This window comes from Eptatretus burgeri, chromosome 5 (genome assembly GCF_056783735.1).
Source record: "Eptatretus burgeri isolate ZD-2024b chromosome 5, Ebu_testis_v1, whole genome shotgun sequence".
NCBI classification, from domain to species: domain Eukaryota; kingdom Metazoa; phylum Chordata; class Myxini; order Myxiniformes; family Myxinidae; genus Eptatretus; species Eptatretus burgeri.
Genome location: NC_140965.1, coordinates 80365409 through 80385756, shown reverse-complemented (window position 1 = coordinate 80385756; position 20348 = coordinate 80365409). Strand labels below are relative to the sequence as shown.

The window sequence follows — 20348 nt, the reverse complement described above, 5'->3', positions numbered from 1 at the left end:
ATATGAATGGTCTTATGACACAAACTACATATCGATAATGTCATGACCCCCCCCACCCCCCCGACTTTCGGGGGCTACGGACTAAACCACAATCAACTCACGTCGTTTTGGCGAGTCTTCACTCGGAAGCTCGGTGAATACAACGTTTCAACAAGAGAAGGTAATCTCGTTTTCAAGGTCGTGACCCCCCTGACCTTTGACCCCTAACCGGTAACAAGAGTATGGGCGTCATTGTGTCATATTGCATATCACAAGATGAGGCGTTGAATTCTGAACATTTTGGCGTTAGTTGCATGCAAATTGAATAAAAATTGACCGTGTTATTGTAAAAAGACGATTTTGACCTTTTCGTGACCTTGACCTTGACCTTTGACCCGAACGATCCCAAAATCTAATCGAATGCTTCCTGGCTAATAACCAATCATCCCACCAAATCTCATGCAATTCGGTTTAATACTTTTTGAGTTATACGAATCACAAGATTACAAACAAATAAATAAATAAATAAATAAATACACGCCGACCTTTTGCAGAATGCGAAGGTAATAACAAATCTTTCCAACAGGTGTCAGAATGGCCGAGCGGTCCAAGGCGCCAGACTCAAGGCTTTCCAGCTTTCCATGCACTGACATGGTCGGGTGTTCTGGTCTCCACATGGAGTCGTGGGTTCGAATCCCACTTCTGACATTGACTTTTAAAATACTGGTCTAAACTTTCTTTTTCATCACCCACGTGTCCATATGTTTTTGTTTCTCGAGATGGACACGATCGAGAGTGTGAGTTGCAGAACTGTTGGGGATAGTTGAGGGTGAGATCAAGGAGATGAGTTCGAACGGAAGCAAGATGGGTGTAATGAAATTTTGTTGCTCACACCAATATATATATATATATATATATATATATATATATATATATATATATATATATATATATATATATATATATACATATATATATATATATATACATATATATATATATATATTTATATATATATTTTTATATATATATATATATATATATTGGTGTGAGCAACAAAATTTCGTATAACTAAATATATATATATATATATATATATATATATATATATATATATATATATATATATATATATATATATATACATATATATATATATATATATATATATATATTTATATATATATATATATATATATATATATATATATATATATATATATATATATATATATATATATATATATATATATATACATATATACATATATACATATATACATTTATATATATATATATATATATATATATATATATATATATATATATATGTATATATATATATATATTGTTCTCCGAGCTGCGGAAATACGTAATACAGGACACTGTGCATAACAGGTTGCTCAAGATCAAAGATGGCATTTTCAACCAGACTGTTACCATTAGATACCATAAGAAATGTAGGGCATCTTATCCAACCGCAAGTAATCTCAAAAATATACAAAATGAACTTGCTACTGCGAATGATACGGCTGATAATGCTGGTGACATGGTTGAGAGTGGTCCATCCCGAATCCGGCGCACAGACACTTCCACGTTTAACATAAGAACTGATTGTTTCATCTGTGAGAATTCATACAAAAGAGCAGAAAGGTTATCAGAAATCGCCACTGGCACCGGACCTTCAACTCGTGCCGGGTCATTGCAGCATCTTTGGAAAGACTCGATGACCAGACTCGCCTGCGAATGTTGTCATATCCAGAATTATTTGCATATGATGCAAAATACCACAGATGCTGTTACAGTCGTTATATCTCACCAAGAAATATAAAGGCTGACCGGTCAAAGGCTAAATTGGAGAAGGATATGAATGTCCAAGATAAGGCTGTTCTTAGTTTAAGTGAGGAAATTGAACGCACAATTTTTTTTAAAGGTGAAGAAGGTTGTGACACTGTCTCGTGTCTACATTGCATGAACGACTCCTGGTTCTACTTCAGGAACTAGGTGAGAGTACAGCGGAGAAACCCAGCGAATATCCACCATGGAAACTCAAACAGAAGCTGAAGAAACGATTTGGTGATCGGATGCTTTTCATTAACCAGACTGGAAAGTCCGATCTTGTTTGTTCGATTGAGGTAACTGTCGGTGATCTCGTGAAGAAGGTATCTGCTCTGAACATTCAAATCAATGAATCGGGTGATTACGAATTTGGATCTTGTGATGAATCAGATCAATTGGACAATGCTGTCGTTCTTCATCAAGCCGCATACATAATTGATGGGATGGCTATGATTCAGAGTTTGGATGAAAATCACTTCACAACATTCCAAGATTTAGCTACAATAGTTCAGAAACGACTATTACGACTTTTCAGGAATCCTTCATTGGATATCAGTAGCATTACAGTAATCTTTGATCGCTATGACGTCGAGACATCAATCAAATCATCCGAAAGGCAGCGGAGGGTGCCAACATCATGGTACTAACATACCAGATTCAAGGAGGCAGACAGGTTCCAAACTACCGCCAGTTTCTGAAAAGTGGAGGCAACAAGTCCAGCCAAGCAAACTTCATCTCGCAACATATATTGGACAATTATGAACAATTACCAAACGAAAAATCAATTATTCTGGCCGGTGGTTTCGGTGATGGCAAGCTGGTGAAAGAAGTACAACCACTCGGAGTCTCATCCATTGACTCTCTTCAGAGTACACAGGAGGAAGCAGATACTAGGGTAATCCTCCATGCCGTCAGTCTCTCACGTGACCATTCAAGGGTCATTGTTCGCTGTGATGACACGGATGTCCTAGTACTGTTGATCTACTATTCTAGTAGAAAACAGCTGACTGACAAGGTATACATGTACGCTGGGCATTCTTGAAAAGAGAGATACATTCCAGTCCATGAGATAGTTACTCAGTTAGGACCGACTGTTTGTGAGTGTCTCCCTGCCATACACGCTATCACTGGGTGTGACACCACATGTTCTTTCAACAGAACTGGGAAGCGAACAGCTTATTCTACACTGATCAAGAATGCACAAGCATTGTCAGATATGAAAGGATTTCATGAGGCTGATATAGACACTTGTGTTTCATTGTCACGGAAATTTGTACTTCTGATGTATGGCAAAAGAGGCAAAGACTTGGATTCATTGAATGATCTACATTTCAATTTGGCCACGACCGCAGACAAGCCAGCATCTATGCTTCCCCCAACCGAGGATGCATTCAAGCAGCACATCCTACGGGCCAAGTATCAAACCAATATTTGGTGCGACAGCCATGTTGCTAACCCACCGTTGATATCACCAGTTGGTGATGGCTGGTCCACTCGTGGAGGTGGTGGAATTACCCAGACTATGTATACTCAAGATTCCGCTCCAGCTGAGGTTCGAGACTTAACACAGCTCTACTGCACTGACAAAAACTGTGAAAACGGGAGGATGTGCCCTTGTGTCCTTGCAGGACGAGAGTGCATTGACATATGTAGCTGCACTGACTGCAACAATCACAGCAATGTCGTGCAACAGGAAAATGAAAATGCAACCGAGATAGACACTGTTTTCGATATTTAGATGCATGGCCAGCTGATTTCAGATGTGATCAGTATTGAAAGATTCATGAGTGGGTTTCACTGTGCAACAATATAAACGTATTGAATAGATTTTCTCAACGGTGTGAATCTTTTTATCCGGGTTCAACTGCAATTTCATTCATGAGACAATCTGACTGGTTCATCAAATCAGACTTGGGACTGTTATAACATGTAATGACAATATCATGCAAAAAAGAGGCAATTGTGGCATAAAATTAGTAAAACAAAATGCCGATTTGGAGGTATTCCGGGGGTCTTTTACCCCTTGGCAGCATAAAAGTCCATGAAATACCTTGCATAATATCAATTTCTAACAGTAACCCTGATATTTTCCATAGTTTTCCATGATAACAGTTCATTTTTGCATAAAAGATGCCGATTTTAGAAAAATGAGAATTTTCACTTGAACTGCGCACATGTCAGAGAAAGGGTTAATTTACCTGGTTGTGAACATTCTATCATAGTTTAACTGACATATTCTATAATGAGACACCCTGCATGATGAAAATAATCACATTTGGCACTTTTGAAACATATATTGGGCATTTAATAAGAGAAAACGTACAAGTTTTTGCTAAAATTGCACAAAAACTGCCAAAATTGGGGGTATTTTGTGGGTACTTAACCCCCTTAGAATCCTAAAACCCCCTGAAATATCTTAAAACATATCCAATACATAGAAATATCCTGAAATATTCAACCATTCTACATGTATTTTATGCTTGTTGAAGTAAATAATGAATTATTTAAAATGGCAATTTTCTCTTTTGTTCCCGCACTCAAGGGGTTAATTCACCATGTTGTGCAGAACTTCAACAACTACAACCTCAGTTTTCAAAAACTAGTCATCCATACGGTTCAAATGAGACCGGTTTCAGCTTGTTATACTGCCGGTAGAGGTATCTCCTAAATTAGAGCCCTTTTCAGCCCCGGCCACTACACTCACATACCTCCGCCAAGCTGAACAGTTTATGTTTTGTTTCCCACGGATCGGCCAGATCTGGATTCCGACCTGAACCAAAATCGAATTGCCTTGCTATTGTCACCTACAGTACCAAACTCATCCACCAAGTTTTTGTCATAACTCATCCACAACTTGAAACATCATGCCATATATCGTTTTTGGCTTCATCTCTCAACGGTGAAGAATCACTTTAAAAATCCCCAGTAGTCGGATCCGGATCTTCACCAAAATCGAATCTGTTCTTCCTTGTCACACACCCAACCTGTCCACAAAATTTCATCCGGATCCATCACTAAACATTTGAGAAGTCGTGCTCACAGACACACAAACATGGGTGAATACATAATCCTCATCCATCTTCGGTGGCGGAGGAAATAACGAGATATCTGTGGTCACAGAACGATCACCAAGAGTTAGCCTCCATCACACCGGCAATCCATTGATGGCCATGTTGTTGTCTTTTTTCAACCACCAGATGACCTTGACTTTCAACATATAGGGATAGAATGTAAATTTAGAAAATGTGTTTCCATGTACAATATATCAAAAAAACTGAACATCATGAAAATCAGTGAGGGAGGGGGGAGGAGGGAGAAGAGAGGGGAGGGAGGGAGGGAGAGGGGAGGGAGGAGGGACAGGGGGGAGAGGGGAGGGAGGAGGGAGAGGGGAGGGAGAGGGGAGAGAGAAGGGAGAGGGGAGGGAGAGGGGAGGGGAGGGGGAGGGAGAGGAGGGGAGAGGGGAGGGAGGAGGGAGGGAGGAGGGAGGGGGGAGAGGGGAGGGACAGGGGAGGGGAGAGGGGAGGGTAGAGGGGATGGAGAGGGGAGGGGAGAGGGGAGGGAGGAGGGAGAGGGGAGGGTAGAGGGGAGGGAGAGGGGAGGGGAGGGAGGAGGGAGAGAGGAGAGAGGGGAGGGAAGGGAGAGGGGAGGGACAGGGAGGGGAGAGGGGAGGGGAGAGGGGAGGGGAGAGGGGAGGGGACTCTGGAAGATGTAATGTTCAGTTTAACATCAATCTGAGAGACGGTGCACACATTGATCAATCACCCTGCCTGGGAAACACCCAGATAACCGTTTGTATCTGGGTGGGAATTCAAACTCAGGCTGGACAGCTTCGAGTGAGCGTGCGTACCTCTCTGCTATCCTGCCGTGATGTGGCGATTCATTCCTTTGTAACTGAAAACATTTTTTACTCATTGTAATCATCTAATTTATTTTGCCTTCTTAACGCCAGAGATGTCCACACAGATGACAGTGCCATGGTATCACCATGAAAGCTTGAACAGCACTCCAAGCAACCACTCCAACGACGCGGTTGAAGAAACTTTGAAAAACGAAATGATTAATTTTTTTATTTGTATTGATCAATGCCGAAGTGATGGGTCATATAATTAAAGGAGATCATACAACAAGGGGAAATGTGGTGTAAAATAAAATTTAACATTTTCAGCGAGACAGTTTCCGTTCGACGCACCACAGAACAATGTGGGGCCAACGCAGGCGAGTAGCCCCTGAACTTTGTTCATGTTAATCGATATACAGTATTTAATGACAGTGCGAATATTGTAGAATGTATGATAAGGAACAGCTGGCTTGGCAAGCGATTAGCCATTGCTGATTCATCATAATAAACACATCCCAAAGACACCCGAAATGTGAAACTATGTTAGAATTGGAGACATTAACACTTTAGCAGTTGGAACTCCTGCTAAGTTCAATTCTGGAGCGTAAATTTTGTAATCCTTCTTTGTTTAAGAGATTGTCGAGGTTATGGCATGTTCGGAAATTAAATAAACCCACAAACGCTGGCGTCTCCGGGTGTTTATAAGCATTGTGATGTACCTAGCGATTCGTCGGTAGGATGATCAGGCATTTACAAAAATGAAAGTGAAAGTGAAAAAAAGTATTGTTAAGAAATCGTTGTGGTCTGTTCCAAGCCAAGGCATTGTTGAGCGGGACAAAAAAAAAATGGCGGCTGAAGACTCTTGCGAGCTGTCAAAAAATGGCACGCCACCATCTTGGTAAGGCTTATTTTGTTTTTTCGTGATGAGCACCCAATAAATGATCTTCAAAAGGGTAGTTTAAATTAACCCAAACACTCAATGTTCATTCATGCACTACTTTGGAGGTCCCTTATTCGGCATGCAAAGTTTGGGGCTGCGAGGTTTCATGGTTATGGGGTTATGGAGGAGACAGATGGACTGACGGAACTCACACTGACATTTATTGTTATTAGATTGATGCAAAATTTCTTTCCAAAATTCCCAGCCGGCTCCGAGATACAGCTCGGAAATTGGCAACGAAAACAAAAAAAGGAAAAAAAAACCTCCCAAATGGTTGTTTCGTACTTCTTGGTGTCTAAAAAAACTCTGTGGTGCCATTAAAAATTGGGGGCACTCATTGTAGAAACAACCCAACAACAGCAATAATCCCTCCACGATGCGAGAGCACAGAGGGAGGGTTAATAATAAGTTCCCTCACAAGTAGGTTCAACACAGGAGGCCATTTTCAGACCATGAAAGCCTGCACAATGGTTACCAACGTGTGGTCGTTTGTCTGTGCTCTCTCCTTTTCAAAGCCTGCTCACCACCATCTCAGGTCATCCCCCATCCAAAGCCATGATCTTTTCTACACCAGTAAAACCACCGCCCGCCCCCCACCTCTCCCAATTTTTTGCTGATGTCTATCCATCTTGTGCAGTCCTTGTGTGCTCCCCTACCCCTCATCGCTACCAGCGTCTCTTGCTTGTTCATCTTCGTCTGTTTTCCCCACTTCTGCTGATTCCTTTTGTTATTCGCGTCCTGATCCATTACCTGTGTTCTGGCTCCCCCACGTGCCCTTGACGATGACGATGCACACAAAAATGTTTTCAAAATGCTGATCCTGTCAAACAAGGAACCAGGAAGGACCATTTAATTTTTTTTTTAAGTTATCGGTATGACTCAGCCAGGATTCGAACCGCTCACCTCCCTGACGAAAAGCAGACGCTTCAACCATGACGTCCCCGAGTCTGGTTAATAACAAAAAATAAAAATCTCCCCGTCGGGGAATCGAACCCCGGTCTCCCGCGTGACAGGCGGGGATACTTACCACTATACTAACGAGGAAGTGGGGAAAGCATCAATTAGAAGGATATTAGTACAAATGGTTATTGTGTGTCTTCAGAGGGGAAAGGATCAAATTAGGCTGAATAGTTTACATTTTGGATCCCACTGAGAAGTCGGATCCCAAACTGGATCTTCCCCAAGATCGAATCAGCTTGTCCTTCTCACACACCCAACTGAATAACCAAGATTCGTCCAAAAACGTCCACAAATTTTAAAAACCAGTGCGTGCCCATACGTGCAAAAAATATAAAATAAAAACTTTCAAACTGCATGCCAGAAACAATAACCACACAGGCTGTTCCTTCGCTCTCGCGTGCCTGTACGTGCAAAAACAAAACAAAAAAAAAACATTTCAAACAACTACACAGGCCGTTCCTTCACTCTCGCGTGCCCGTACGTGCAAAAACAAAACAAAAAAAAAACATTTCAAACAACCACACAGGCCGTTCCTACACTCTCGCATGCCCATACGTGCAAAAACAAAACAAAAAAAAACATTTCAAACAACCACACAGGCCGTTCCTTCGCTCTCGTCAACGACGACTGGATTGGGGCATTGTGTTTATCTATAAATGCGCATAAGAAATCGAGAAATTATAAGAATACAGTAAGTCATCACTATCCGGAAGTCCGTACGTTGTAGCCTGTAATGGGGAACGCGCTCTAACTTGCCAATAACTTGGGAACCACTTGTCCAATTAATTTCAAACCATGAAAAGGCAAACAAACAGAGATTGCTGCAATTATAGATAGAAGATAGATACTGTGGGTGCAAAACGCCAAGCAACGTGTCCTGTCATTGGTAACTCAGGATCTCTTCCCCAATGGCCACGCCTCCGCAGCAATGTGTCCTCTCATTGGTTTGGCAAATAAATGGCCATAACTTGGGAAGCACTTGTCTGATTAATATCAAACCTTGAAAAGGCACATACTCAGGTCCCCAGCAATATACCTGGCAAGTTTCAATGATATCAGACCAGTGGTTGTCGAGAAACAGCGGTCTCACACACACACACACACACACACACACACACACACACACACACACACACACACACACACACACACACACACACACACACACACACACACACATACACACGCACACATACACACATACACACACACACATACACACACATACACACATACACACATACACACATACACACATACACACATACACACACACACACACACACACACACATACACACACACACACACACACACACACACACACACACACACACACACACACACACACACACACACACACACTGCTGGAATTATAGATAGATATCCTGTTCACAGACAAGCCTGGTGTTGGCGCAGTGGTTCGGGCAGCGGCTTGGGATCCAAGAGGTCCTGGGTTCAAGTCCCGTTGGGCCACTGAATTAATACACCAGGGGGTTGACTCAGCCTGTCATCCTTCCGAGGTCGGCGAAATGAGTACCAGTGTACTGGGCCGGTGTATACCCCGGTTAAAATAGGTGTGCCATATCCCTGTGTCGTAAGAGGCGACCAGGGTTGCGTCAGGAAGGGCATCCGGTGTAAAACATGTGCCAAATCACTATGCGGATCATACGGATGATCTGCTGTGGCGACTCAGAACGGGAGCAGCCGAAAGAAGAAGAAGAAGATCCTGTTCACAGACAGACAGACAGACAGGAGTGAAAACCACCTCCGTCTCCCTTCAGTGGTCGAGGTAAAATATGGAGTGAAAGGCGATGACGAAGAGAAGAAGAGCCCTGAAGAAGGATGCCGGTTTGACACAACAAAGAGACAAGAAACGAAGCGAATGGATTCAGACAGAAAACGCAATTCACTGATGTACAGATCACAATCTTCTTCTTCATCTTTTTCTTCTTCTTCTTCTTCTTCCTCTTTTTGCCACAATTATTCCCACATTCTGTGGGGTTGGCCAGGGGAAGTTTTTGATAAAGTCTTTCACGAACCGGCTGACCAGGCCTGACGCTCAACCCAGTAGTTGAGCAGAAATTTGGCCAGGGTGCAGGCGATAGCTCACCCACTCTTTGCGAAGGACACCATGGAATCTTTAGCGTCCATCCGAGGGTCAGCACACATTGATGAACCATCCTGCCTTTGAAACACCAGGACAGTTTTATAGCTGGGCCGAGAATCAAACCCAGGTTAGACAGCTTAGAGGGGAGTGTGAACACCTCTCAATCATCCTGTTATCCCATGTATCGATTACGATTCAATAAGAAACAAAAAACAAACGGAATGGAACTGGGCTGGACACATTGCAAGAACGGATAACCACGGACAAGAAAAATCATAAACTGGCAATCTAGAGAATGACATGGAAGAAACAGGAGAAAACCAAAAAAAAACACACTGAGAGAAGAAATAAATAAAAATGAAGCTGCTGGAGTACAAATGATCCCGAATTGCAAAGAACAGAAAAGAATGGACCATGTTGAGAGAGGCCTTCATCCTGCAGTGGACTCCAATAGGCCAATCAAGTCAAGTCATGTATTACACCAAGATGACGACCTTTCAAAAGCAAAGATATTAAATGCTGTTCTTGGTTACTGCACAGCCTTACCAAAGCTTAACAAAGGCTGCTTGAGTTTCATCCTTGCAAGGACCAATGTCGATGAGGGGTTGTGAATTGACCTGATGAGCCAGGTAGTTGAAGTGCCAGGTGTGTTTACATCACCTATAGTTGCTATATAATCAATCAATCAACAGCTGGGCTGGCAGGATGGCCTTGGTCCTACACATCTAAATAGACCCACTCAACCCTATTTTGGCTATCGACTGTGGGTTCGAAACGTTCAAAACTCAACCCAACTATAAACTGTAATTCTGGTGTTTCATACTAGTCCAAGAGCATTAGGTCAAAATAGGCCCTAACCTGGACATTTTTGGTAACAAGCTGATTTTTTCAGGATAGGTCCAGGAATATGTCTAGAATCACATACGAAAAGTCCTCATAAATCCTCCTTGAGCGTTTTCCGCAATCCAATCCAATCCACTACAGCAACCACTACAACGCCTCAGGCGGCGCGCACTCCTATATCCCTTGCACGCACGTGATCACGCCGACCACTCCTATATCCCTTGCACGCACGTGATCACGCCGACCACTCCTATATCCCTTGCACGCACGTGATCACGCCGACCACTCCTCCACATCATGCCCAGCCCCCGCAGGCCCGCTACACCACACCTCTCATCATGCCTCGTGCAATATCTGCAGTTTTCTCCCAGACAGGGGCGTCGAGAGATCGCATCGGCATTCATATGAGCCTTACCGGCTCTATGGGCCACACGGAAATCGTACTGCTGCAACTTCTCCAACCACCTTGCAATCTGGCCTTCCAGTTCTTTGAAACGTAAGAGCCATTGCAAGGAGGAATGGTCAGTTCAAACCAAAAATTTCCTCCCGTACAAGTAAGGGTGGAAATGGCTCACAGCAGAAAGCATTGCCAAGAGCTCCTTGCGAGTCATGCAATAATTTCGTTCGGGCCTTCTCATGGCCCGACTGTAATACGCGATCACTCTTTCCACGCCCCCCTGTGTCTGAGACAAGACTGCTCCCAATCCTTCCTGGCTTGCATCCGTGTTCTGTTCTCAACTTTTTGTTCTGCATCACTATTCTGAAGCGAAAACGTGTGATTTCATTGCAATAGTGAGTTTTTTACCTTCAAATTCGCGCAAAAAATGCTCAAATTACCCTAAAACAAGCTTTTTAAACCAAACAAAAGCATTGTCTGACAACTTTTTGTTCTGCATCACGATTCTGAAGCGAAAACGTGTGATTTCATTGAAATAGTGAGTATCTTAGCTTCAAATTCGCGCAAAAAATGCTCAAATTACATGAAAACAAGCTTTTTAAACCAAACAAAAGCATTGTCTGACTCAACTTTTTGTTCTGAATCACTATTCTGAAGCGAAAACGTGTGATTTCATTGAAATAGTGAGTATTTTACCTTCAAATTCATGCCAAAAAATGCTCAAATTACCCTAAATTCCTGAAACGATGAAGCGACCGTCTGACTGGCACGGATGAAGCGAGTGTCTGACTGGAACGACGAAGCGACCGTCTGACTGGAACGGATGAAGCGAGTGTCTGAATGGAACGACGAAGCAACCGTCTGACTGGCACGGATGAAGCGAGTGTCTGACTGGAACGACGAAGCGACCATCTGACTGGAACAGATGAAGCGAGTGTCTGACTGGAAATACGAAGCGACCATCTGACTGGCACGGATGAAGCGAGTGTCTGACTGGAACGACAAAGCAACCGTCTGACTGGCACGGACAAAGCGACCATCTGACTGGAACGACGAAGCGACCGTCTGCATCCATATGTCAGAATTAGCACCCAATTACCCTCAACGTTAAAGTTTTTGGTGCAAGATATGTTATTTTTTTCTGGTCTAAAATTTCTTTTTCAGCACCCACGTGTCCATATGTTTTTGTTTCCCGAGATGGACACGAAGTCTCTCTCTCTCTCTCTCTCTCTCTCTCTCTCTCTCTCTCTCTCTCTCTCTCTCTCTCTCTCTCTCTCTCTCTCTCTCTCTCTCTCTCTCTCTCTTTCTCTCTCTCTCTCTCTCTCCCTCTCTCTCTCTCTCTCTCTCTCTCTCTCTCTCTCTCTCTCTCTCTCTCTCTGTCTCTCACGGTCCGATGCACTCGCAAAAGCAGCGTGACGAGTCCCAAAATAATTATGGTGACGTGGGTCATCGACGCCATTTTGTATCCATCGATCCCCACTTCCTGAGTGGCGTTTTCGTTGTGTGACGGGCGAAATTATGTGAAAAACGTTTTCAGAAGTCTTGCAGCATACGTTGGACACTGTTGTTTGGTTTGAATGAATTCAAATAACAATAACATTTCACAAGTGAGATGGAGCGGAGAAACAACATAGGATGTAAAATTTTTTTTTTCATGTTTGTTTGAATGTTTTGTTGTTTTTGGCAATAAAGTTTTGTATGTCGTGTCGGAATGCTCATGTCTGCTTCGAATTCATGAACAAAAATATGGAGGAATTTTGGTGCAAGTTATTTAGAAGCTTGCCATTCATTTAATATGTGTATGAGAATGCTGATATTTGGCATGGAGGTTCCTTTGGGGTATATTATTGATTTCGTGAAGTTAAAATTTAAAAATAATTTCAAAATTTAAAAATTTTTCACCAGTTTTTAACTTAACTTTTTTGTAGCACATCAACGTTAAAGTTTTTTCTTTTCTAATGTTTTTATCGACCACACTATTTTTTACGGATTACAATGTACAAATACATACATTGCTTTAAAATTATTTGGATCAGATTCTTTGCAATGCCTTATGAAAAATATTATTTGACTCGTCTTTTAAAAACGATAAATGTATAAACAGGTGAGCATTGGGTGGCTTTAACACCAACTCTGGTTGAAACACCATGCGAAAATATCGTTTTTGGCCCGATTTCTCAATGGTCAAGAATCACTTAAGAAATTATCAGATCTGGATCCGGAATCGGATCTTCACCAAAATTGAATCAATTCTTCGTTACCACACACCAAATATGTGCACCAGGTTTCGTCCGAATCTGTCTCCAACTATTTGAGATACCCTGACACAAACAAAGAGACAAACAAAGAAGAAGACGTCATGCAGAGCATGACACTTGCAAAATCCAAAAAACAAATTTGACCTCAAAAATAATAGGTGGTTGAATTCAATGACCAAATATGTAACTCCTCTTCAAATATCAAATCAATGGGATGAAAAATGAGGATTTTAGAAATTCGGCCCAAATTAACCTTTTGGCCTGTTTTGATATTTTGGCCTTTTTCCCTCAAAATTAATAGGTGATTGACTTCAGTGACCTGATATGCAAATTCTCTTCAATTTTCAAGTTTCTTCAAGATGAGATGAAAATTGAGGATTTTAGAAACACCAACTTAGTTGTTGACCTTTGGCTTATGCTGACCTTTTGGTCCACGTTGGCCTCAAAATAATTGGCTCGTTGAAACAAGTCACCTGTAATATAATTATCTCTTTAAATTTCAAGTATATCCTCGTTAAATATATCCTCTTTAAATTTCAAGTCAATCGGATGAAAATTGAGGATTTTACAAATACCACCTTAGTTGTTGACCTTGGGACTATGTTGACCAGTTGGTTTATGTTAACCTCTGAAATAATATGCTGGTTTAATTCAGCGACCGGTAATATAAATCCTCTTCAAATTTCAAGTCAAACAGATGAAAATTGAGGATTTTAGAAACACCACCTAACTTGTTGACCTTTGACCTATGTTGACCTTTTGACTTTTTCTCCTCAAAAACAATCGGCTTCTTCATCACTACAAACTCCACCATGTGGTGAAGTTTCGTGAAGATCGTTTTTAAATTGTGACCTGGAGGCAACAAATAGACAGAGAGATAGGGGGGAAAACATAATCACCTTCACCTTCCGTGGTGGAGGAAACATGAAACCCTTTTGATGGTGGTCCCACATGGTACAGTACTATCGTGTAAATGTATATAACTTCACTGTAAATACACAGCTGCACATTTCCATCGTTGTGATGAACAAACTGGACAGGATCCCTCCTCCATCACGAGGTTCTTCTTTGAATGCAGCTCTCAACCGGAGCAGGAAGGTCACGTGGATGATCGAGCTAACGCCACACAATGGTCCGCCTTCTTCAACCTCAGATTTGGGATAACCCTCGAAAATGGGAGGTCATTGTGTGCATTTAAAACCTTAAAAAAAATTCATTGTGGTTGAATGAGATCTTACATTGGACATTTATCCACAGTTCCAATCACCCTGAAGAAGTCTTTTGGTGTGGTGCAGTCGTGAGAATATAGCCATGCCGTTTACACAAAAGGTGTAACGAGAACGGGCACTCAAAGAGCACATACCTTCGCCGCCACTACTTTTTTGTTCTTGGTATGAGTGTGGGGAACTGGTTTCATATGAATGGTCTTATGACACAAACTACATATCTATAATGTCATGACCCCCCCACCCCCCCCGACTTTCGGGGGCTATGGACTAAACCACAATCAACTCACGTCGTTTTGGCGAGTCTTCACTCGGAAGCTCGGTGAATACAACGTTTCAACAAGAGAAGGTAATCTCGTTTTCAAGGTCGTGACCCCCCTGACCTTTGACCCCTAACCGGTAACAAGAGTATGGGCGTCATTGTGTCATATTGCATATCACAAGATGAGGCGTTGAATTCTGAACATTTTGGCGTTAGTTGCATGCAAATTGAATAAAAATTGACCGTGTTATTGTAAAAAGACGATTTTGACCTTTTCGTGACCTTGACCTTGACCTTTGACCCGAACGATCCCAAAATCTAATCGAATGCTTCCTGGCTAATAACCAATCATCCCACCAAATCTCATGCAATTCGGTTTAATACTTTTTGAGTAATACGAATCACAAGATTACAAATAATTAAATAAATAAATAAATAAATACACGCCGACCTTTTGCAGAATGCGAAGGTAATAACAAATCTTTCCACCAGGTGTCAGGATGGCCGAGCGGTCCAAGGCGCCAGACTCAAGGCTTTCCAGCTTTCCATGCACTGACATGGTCGGGTGTTCTGGTCTCCACATGGAGTCGTGGGTTCGAATCCCACTTCTGACATTGACTTTTAAAATACTGGTCTAAACTTTCTTTTTCATCACCCACGTGTCCATATGTTTTTGTTTCTCGAGATGGACACGATCGAGAGTGTGAGTTGCAGAACTGTTGGGAATAGTTGAGGGTGAGATCAAGGAGATGAGTTAGAACGGAAGCAAGATGGGCGTAATGAAATTTTGTTGCTCACACCAATATATATATATATATATATATATATATATATATATATATATATATATATATTTATATATATATATATATATATATATATATATATATATTTATATATATTTTTATATATATATATATATATATATATATATATATATTGGTGTGAGCAACAAAATTTCGTATAATATATATATATATATACATATATATATATATATATATATATATATATATATATATATATATATATATATATATATATATATATATATATATATATATATATATATATATATATATATATATATATATATATATATATATATATATATATTGTTCTCCGAGCTGCGGAAATACGTAATACAGGACACTGTGCATAACAGGTTGCTCAAGATCAAAGATGGCATTTTCAACCAGACTGTTACCATTAGATACCATAAGAAATGTAGGGCATCTTATCCAACCGCAAGTAATCTCAAAAATATACAAAATGAACTTGCTACTGCGAATGATACGGCTGATAATGCTGGTGACATGGTTGAGAGTGGTCCATCCCGAATCCGGCGCACAGACACTTCCACGTTTAACATAAGAACTGATTGTTTCATCTGTGAGAATTCATACAAAAGAGCAGAAAGGTTATCAGAAATCGCCACTGGCACCGGACCTTCAACTCGTGCCGGGTCATTGCAGCATCTTTGGAAAGACTCGATGACCAGACTCGCCTGCGAATGTTGTCATATCCAGAATTATTTGCATATGATGCAAAATACCACAGATGCTGTTACAGTCGTTATATCTCACCAAGAAATATAAAGGCTGACCGGTCAAAGGCTAAATTGGAGAAGGATATGAATGTCCAAGATAAGGCTGTTCTTAGTTTAAGTGAGGAAATTGAACGCACAATTTTTTTTAAAGGTGAAGAAGGTTGTGACACTGTCTCGTGTCTACATTGCATGAACGACTCCTGGTTCTACTTCAGGAACTAGGTGAGAGTACAGCGGAGAAACCCAGCGAATATCCACCATGGAAACTCAAACAGAAGCTGAAGAAACGATTTGGTGATCGGATGCTTTTCATTAACCAGACTGGAAAGTCCGATCTTGTTTGTTCGATTGAGGTAACTGTCGGTGATCTCGTGAAGAAGGTATCTGCTCTGAACATTCAAATCAATGAATCGGGTGATTACGAATTTGGATCTTGTGATGAATCAGATCAATTGGACAATGCTGTCGTTCTTCATCAAGCCGCATACATAATTGATGGGATGGCTATGATTCAGAGTTTGGATGAAAATCACTTCACAACATTCCAAGATTTAGCTACAATAGTTCAGAAACGACTATTACGACTTTTCAGGAATCCTTCATTGGATATCAGTAGCATTACAGTAATCTTTGATCGCTATGACGTCGAGACATCAATCAAATCATCCGAAAGGCAGCGGAGGGTGCCAACATCATGGTACTAACATACCAGATTCAAGGAGGCAGACAGGTTCCAAACTACCGCCAGTTTCTGAAAAGTGGAGGCAACAAGTCCAGCCAAGCAAACTTCATCTCGCAACATATATTGGACAATTACGAACAATTACCAAATGAAAAATCAATTATCCTGGCCGGTGGTTTCGGTGATGGCAAGCTGGTGAAAGAAGTACAACCACTCGGAGTCTCATCATTGACTCTCTGCAGAGTACACAGGAGGAAGCAGATACTAGGGTAATCCTCCATGCCGTCAGTCTCTCACGTGACCATTCAAGGGTCATTGTTCGCTGTGATGACACGGATGTCCTAGTACTGTTGATCTACTATTCTAGTAGAAAACAGCTGACTGACAAGGTATACATGTACGCTGGGCATTCTGGAAAAGAGAGATACATTCCAGTCCATGAGATAGTTACTCAGTTAGGACCGACTGTTTGTGAGTGTCTCCCTGCCATACACGCTATCACTGGGTGTGACACCACATGTTCTTTCAACAGAATTGGGAAGCGAACAGCTTATTCTACACTGATCAAGAATGCACAAGCATTGTCAGATATGAAAGGATTTCATGAGGTTGATATAGACACTTGTGTTTCATTGTCACGGAAATTTGTACTTCTGATGTATGGCAAAAGAGGCAAAGACTTGGATTCATTGAATGATCTACATTTCAATTTGGCCACGACCGCAGACAAGCCAGCATCTATGCTTCCCCCAACTGAGGATGCATTCAAGCAGCACATCCTACGGGCCAAGTATCAAACCAATATTTGGTGCGACAGCCATGTTGCTAACCCACCGTTGATATCACCAGTTGGTGATGGCTGGTCCACTCGTGGAGGTGGTGGAATTACCCAGACTATGTATACTCAAGATTCTGCTCCAGCTGAGGTTCGAGACTGAACACAGCTCCACTGCACTGACAAAAACTGTGAAAACGGGAGGATGTGCCCTTGTGTCCTTGCAGGACGAGAGTGCATTGACATATGTAGCTGCACTGACTGCAACAATCACAGCAATGTCGTGCAACAGGAAAATGAAAATGCAACCGAGATAGACTGTTTTCGATATTTAGATGCATGGCCAGCTGATTTCAGATGTGATCAGTATTGAAAGATTCATGGGTGGGTTTCACTGTGCAACAATATAAACGTATTGAATAGATTTTCTCAACGGTGTGAATCTTTTTATCCGGGTTCAACTGCAATTTCATTCATGAGACAATCTGACTGGTTCATCAAATCAGACTTGGGACTGTTATAACATGTAATGACAATATCATGCGAAAAAGAGGCAATTGTGGCATAAAATTAGTAAAACAAAATGCCGATTTGGAGGTATTCTGGGGGTCTTTTACCCCTTGGCAGCATAAAAGTCCATGAAATACCTTGCATAATATCAATTTCTAAGAGTAACCCTGATATTTTCCATAATTTTCCATGATAACAGTTCATTCTTGCATAAAAGATGCCGATTTTAGAAAAATGAGAATTTTCACTCGAACCACGCACATGTCAGAGAAAGGGTTAATTTACCTGGTTGTGAACATTCTATCATAGTTTAACTGACATATTCTTTAATGAGACACCCTGCATGATGAAAATAATCACATTTGGCACTTTTGAAACATATATTGGGCATTTAATAAGAGAAAACGTACAAGTTTTTGCTAAAATTGCACAAAAACTGCCAAAATTGGGGGTATTTTGTGGGTACTTAACCCCCTTAGAATCCTAAAACCCCCTGAAATATCTTAAAACATATCCAATACATAGAAATATCCTGAAATATTCAACCATTCTACATGTATTTTATGCTTGTTGAAGTAAATAATGAATTATTTAAAATGGCAATTTTCTCTTTTGTTCCCGCACTCAAGGGGTTAATTCACCATGTTGTGCAGAACTTCAACAACTACAACCTCAGTTTTCAAAAACTAGTCATCCATACGGTTCAAATGAGACCGGTTTCAGCTTGTTATACTGCCGGTAGAGGTATCTCCTAAATTAGAGCCCTTTTCAGCCCCGGCCACTACACTCACATACCTCCGCCAAGCTGAACAGTTTATGTTTTGTTTCCCACGGATCGGCCAGATCTGGATTCCGACCTGAACCAAAATCGAATTGCCTTGCTATTGTCACCTACAGTACCAAACTCATCCACCAAGTTTTTGTCATAACTCATCCACAACTTGAAACATCATGCCATATATCGTTTTTGGCTTCATCTCTCAACGGTGAAGAATCACTTTAAAAATCCCCAGTAGTCGGATCCGGATCTTCACCAAAATCGAATCTGTTCTTCCTTGTCACACACCCAACCTGTCCACAAAATTTCATCCGGATCCATCACTAAACATTTGAGAAGTCGTGCTCACAGACACACAAACATGGGTGAATACATAATCCTCATCCATCTTCGGTGGCGGAGGTAATAACGAGATATCTGTGGTCACAGAACGATCACCAAGAGTTAGCCTCCATCACACCGGCAATCCATTGATGGCCATGTTGTTGTCTTTTTTCAACCACCAGATGACCTTGACTTTCAACATATAGGGATAGAATGTAAATTTAGAATATGTGTTTCCATGTACAATATATCAAAAAAACTGAACATCATGAAAATCGGTGAGGGAGGGGGGAGGAGGGAGAAGAGAGGGGAGGGAGGGAGAGGGGAGGGAGGAGGGACAGGGGGGAGAGGGGAGGGAGGAGGTAGAGGGGAGGGAGAGGGGAGAGAGAAGGGAGAGGGGAGGGAGAGGGGAGGGGAGGGGAGGGAGAGGAGGGGAGAGGGGAGGGAGGAGGGAGGGAGGAGGGAGGGGGAGAGGGGAGGGACAGGGGAGGGAGAGGGGAGGGTAGAGGGGATGGAGAGGGGAGGGGAGAGGGGAGGGAGGAGGGAGAGGGGAGGGTAGAGGGGAGGGAGAGGGGAGGGAGAGGGGAGGGAGAGGGGAGGGGAGGGAGGAGGGAGAGAGGAGAGAGGGGAGGGAAGGGAGAGGGGAGGGACAGGGGAGGGGAGAGGGGAGGGGAGAGGGGAGGGGAGAGGGGAGGGGAGGGGACTCTGGAAGATGTAATGTTCAGTTTAACATCAATCTGAGAGACGGTGCACACATTGATCAATCACCCTGCCTGGGAAACACCCAGATAACCGTTTGTATCTGGGTGGGAATTCAAACTCAGGCTGGACAGCTTCGAGTGAGCGTGCGTACCTCTCTGCTATCCTGCCGTGATGTGGCGATTCATTCCTTTGTAACTGAAAACATTTTTTACTCATTGTAATCATCTAATTTATTTTGCCTTCTTAACGCCAGAGATGTCCACACAGATGACAGTGCCATGGTATCACCATGAAAGCTTGAACAGCACTCCAAGCAACCACTCCAACGACGCGGTTGAAGAAACTTTGAAAAACGAAATGATTAATTTTTTTATTTG

At 42.0% G+C, this 20348-nt stretch overlaps 3 non-coding genes across 3 annotated transcripts; 2 read left to right on the top strand and 1 right to left on the bottom strand.

Annotated features, from left to right (window-relative positions):
* The first annotated feature begins 567 nt into the window (after positions 1 to 567).
* TRNAL-CAA (transfer RNA leucine (anticodon CAA)) lies at positions 568 to 687 on the top strand. The gene is made up of 2 exons: positions 568 to 605; positions 642 to 687. It is a non-coding gene; the product is annotated as a tRNA-Leu (tRNA).
* Positions 688 to 7568: 6881 nt separating this feature from the next.
* Positions 7569 to 7640, bottom strand: TRNAD-GUC (transfer RNA aspartic acid (anticodon GUC)). Its single transcript has one exon. It is a non-coding gene; the product is annotated as a tRNA-Asp (tRNA).
* Positions 7641 to 15145: 7505 nt separating this feature from the next.
* Positions 15146 to 15265, top strand: TRNAL-CAA (transfer RNA leucine (anticodon CAA)). The gene is made up of 2 exons: positions 15146 to 15183; positions 15220 to 15265. It is a non-coding gene; the product is annotated as a tRNA-Leu (tRNA).
* The last annotated feature ends 5083 nt before the right edge of the window (positions 15266 to 20348 follow it).